We start from the raw sequence: 4,473 nt of genomic DNA, 5'->3' as shown, positions 1-4,473 counted from the left end.
GAATAGCCCTTTGGCCAGTTTGGGTCAGCTGTCCTGGCTGTGCCCCCTCCCAGCTTCTTGTGCACCTGGCAGAGCATGGGAAGCTGAAAAAGTCCTTGACTAGCATAAGCAGTACTTAGCAACAACTAAAACATCAGTGTGTTTCCAAAACACAGCACCATACCAGCTACTAGGAGGAAAATTAACTCTATCCCAGATGAAACCAGGACAGCCAGGCAAAGATACCTTTGCCTGCGGGATTGCTGGCCTGGTAACAAGGACTTTAAATAAGGAACGATGGTGGAGGGAGGGAGTAATCAGCAGCCCTTAGGGGGAATGATGGACAAGCCCAATGAGCAAAGGGCCTGGAGTGATGTGACAGACAAGGATCAGAGAATCAACAAAACAGGACTCAAGTGGGGTCACCTTCAGCATTTGCATGAAAGCAAGGAAGTGTCTACAAGGCACCATTATGGACAAATTCCCCAGACCCTTTCTGGGAAATCAGCATAGAATCATAGAATCATTTAGGTTGGAAAAGACCCTTAGGATCATCGAGTCCAACCGTAAACCTAACACTGCCAAGTCCACCACTAAACCATGTCCCTAAGCACCAAGTCTACATGTCCTTTAAATACCTCCAGGGATGGTGACTCAACCACTTCCCTGGGCAGCCTGTTCCAGTGCTTGACAACCCTTTCCGTGAAGAAATTTTTCCTAATATCCAGTCTAAACCTCCCCTGGCACAACTGGAGGCCGTTTCCTCTCATCCTATCACTTGTTACTTGGGAAAAGAGACTAACACCCATGCTGGGGTGCCTCTGTGTAGTGCCTGTACACTAACGCATGCAGCATGGAGAATAAACATGAGGAGTTAGACATGTGTGCACAGTTACAGGGCTACGATCTTCTTGGGATCACGAAGACGTGGTCGGATGGCTCCCATGACTGGAACGTTGCAATCGAGGGATTACAGGTTCTTTTGGAAGGGCAGACCGGGAAGATGAGGAGGTGGTGTTGCCCTTTATGTAAGAGAACAGCTGGAATGCATGGAGCCCTGCCTGGGGATGGCTGATGAGCTGACTGAGAGCTTATGGGTAAGGATTAAAGAGAAGACAGGTAAGGGTGTGTCCTGGTTTCGGCTGGGATAGAGTTAATTTTCTTCCTAGCAGCAGGCATAGTGCTGTGTTTTGGATTTAGTAGGAGAAGAATGTTGATAACACGCTGATGTTTTTAGTTGTTGCTGAGTACTGCTTATGCTAGTCAAGGACTTTTTCAGCTTCCCATGCTCTGCCAGGCGCACAAGAAACTGGGAGGGGGCACAGCCAGAATAGTTGATCCAAACTGACCAAAGGGCTATTCCATACCATATGACGTCATGCTCAGTATATAAACTGGGGGGGGTTGGCCGGGGAGCAGCGATCGCTGCTCGGGAACTGTCTGGGTATCGGTCGGCGGGTGGTGAGCAATTGCATTGTGCATCACTTGTTTCGTGTATCATTATTATTATTATCATTATTATACTGTTACTATTAGCATTACTATTTTACTTTATTTCAATTATTAAACTGTTCTTATCTCAGCCCAGGAGTGTTTCTCACTCTTACTCCTCCAATTCTCTCCCCCATCCCATCGGGGTAGGGGGAGTGAGCGAGCGGCTGCGTGGTGCTTAGTTGCTGGCTGGGGTTAAACCACGACAGTCCTTTTTGGCGCCCAACGTGGGGCTTGAGATAACAACAGATTAATCAGAGTGTATTAAGGAGTCTGTTAACAGTTGCCGGTCACGATATTAGTTCTTCTGATCTGCACCATGTTCTTTTTTTTGCAGCACGCTTTAAAGCTTGCTGTCAGTTTGTGTAGTGTGCTATGCTCTGCAGTGATTCATGATCTTTTGCTTGGGAGGCTCCTTATCAAAGCCCTGACCTTGAGCATTCTTTGGTATTTGGGTTTCATACAGAAGTCACTACTGTACTTCGGGTACTACCTCATAGAGAGAGTTAGCAATTATACTTCTTACTCTGAGAGGCTTGTTGTGGAGGAAATACAGAATGGCACCTTTGCTGCTTTCTTCTATGATGTTTCCTCCTTCATTACAACAACTTTCCTGTATCTTGAACACCCCTGGGCAGTTAAGATACTTCTATTGATAATTCTTGGGAATGTTGTTTCCATTTTGATAAAGGTCAGTAAGCAGTTTAAAAATACCATCCAGAGATCTACCCCAAGGCTGGATAGTTATGAGTGGCAGGGTGTGTGGGATCGTATGCGCAAGTACCTAGGGCAGTGGGGACCTCCAGTGTTTTGGAACTTCACCCCTGAACAAGTGCAGAATCCTGAAGAATTAGTAAAGTATTTGGAAGAAGTATGTTGTCACCCTGGTAGCTCCAGAGAGACACAAATCATTGCAACGTGCTGGGGACTGGCCCATGCCTATCGAGCCGTGGTCAACGCTAATCAGTACCCTCAAAAGAAAGAGAAGGTCTCTGGATCTGATGACAAAACAACAAGCACTGTGGCTACTCAAACCCCCACTACAGGCCCTGCGGCTACTCCAACCCCCACTACAGGCCTTGCAGCTACTCAAACCCCTGCCCCAGGCACTGCGGCTACTCCAGCCACAGCCATGAGCACTGCGGCTACTCAAACCCCAGTGACAGACACTGCGGCTAAACCAGAGAACCAACCTGCGCCGGTATCAGTTGCCCCTATACAGAAGAAGAAATACACGAGGAAATCAGTTCGTTTAGTAAGGGATGAAGATGAACCAGGGCCATCACGAGAACCAGAGGAGGAAGAACCCATAAATGAGATGGTGACCACCCGATCCCTATCCCTGAGTGAGCTGCGAGATATGCGAAAAGATTTTGGTCGTCATCCAGGCGAGCACATCATCACCTGGCTGCTACGATGCTGGGATAACGGGGCCAGTAGCCTGGATTTAGAGGGTAGGGAAGCCAAGCAGCTGGGATCCCTTTCCAGGGAAGGGGGCATTGACAAAGCAATTGGAAAAGGGGCAAAACCGCTCAGCCTCTGGAGGCGACTTCTGTCAAGCGTGAAGGAAAGGTATCCCTTCAAGGAGGATGTTTTATACCGCCCAAGCAAATGGACCACCGTAGAGAAAGGTATCCAGTACCTGAGGGAATTAGGCGTGCTGGAGGTGATTTACAGTGACCTGAATGATGAGCGGTTAACCAAAGACCCAGATGAAGTCAGGTGCACACAATCCATGTGGCGGAAGGTGGTACGGAGCGCACCAGCATCGTATTCCAACTCGTTGGCAATACTAGCCTGGAAAGACGACGAGGCACCAACGGTGGATGAAGTGGCTAGACAACTCCGGGACTACGAAGAAAAGCTCTCTTCCTCCCTACGGGCCTGTGTCTCGGCTGTGGAAAAACTGTCTGAAAAAATATGCCAAGAGTTCCAACAACTCAGAGAGGATCTGTCCTACTCCCCACCTGCACGGACCAGTGTCTCAGCCATTAGGAGTCAACGTCCCTATGCTCAAGAGAGAGGATATAGAGGATACACACCACGGGGCACCCTGTGGTTTTACCTGCGTGATTATGGAGAGGACATGAGAAAGTGGGATGGAAAACCCACCTCAACCTTAGAGGCACGGGTGCGTGAATTGCAAGGAAAAACTATTAGAAAAGGCGGTTCTCCCAGGAAAATTGCAGCTCCAGTTTCCAGTGAGCAGTTCCCGAGACAGAGTAAGAGGGCTAATTTTACTTCCGACCTTGATCAGGGAACTTTTGATTCACATTTACAGGAAGTGAACAGCGAATACTGTGACCAGTGTTAGAGGGGCCCTGCCTCCAGCCAGGTGGAGGAAAGGGACAAGCGGGTTTACTGGACTGTGTGGATTCGATGGCCTGGAACGTCAGACCCACAGGAGTATAAGGCTCTAGTGGACACTGGTGCACAGTGCACGCTAATGCCATCAAACTATAGAGGGGCAGAACCCATTTGTATTTCTGGAGTGACAGGGGGATCCCAACAGCTAACTGTACTGGAAGCTGAAGTGAGCCTAACTGGGAATGAGTGGCAAAAGCACCCCATTGTGACTGGCCCAGATGCTCCGTGCATCCTTGGCATAGACTACCTCAGGAGAGGGTATTTCAAGGACCCAAAAGGGTACCGGTGGGCTTTTGGTATAGCTGCTTTGGAGACAGAGGAAATTAAACAGTTGTCCACCTTGCCCGGTCTCTCAGAGGACCCTTCAATTGTAGGGTTGCTGAAGGTTGAGGAACAACAGGTGCCGATTGCTACCACAACTGTGCACAGGCGGCAATATCGCACCAACCGAGACTCCCTGATTCCCATCCATAACCTGATTCGTCGATTGGAGATCCAGGGAGTGATCAGCAAGACTCGCTCACCCTTTAACAGTCCCATATGGCCAGTGCGAAAGTCTAATGGGGAGTGGAGACTAACAGTGGACTATCGTGGCCTGAACGAAGTTACACCGCCGCTGAGTGCTGCCGTGCCAGA

Source organism: Pelecanus crispus, chromosome W (assembly GCF_030463565.1).
Source record: "Pelecanus crispus isolate bPelCri1 chromosome W, bPelCri1.pri, whole genome shotgun sequence".
NCBI lineage: Eukaryota > Metazoa > Chordata > Aves > Pelecaniformes > Pelecanidae > Pelecanus > Pelecanus crispus.
The sequence above is the reverse complement of the archived record's forward strand: the minus strand, read 5'-3'. Positions refer to the sequence as shown.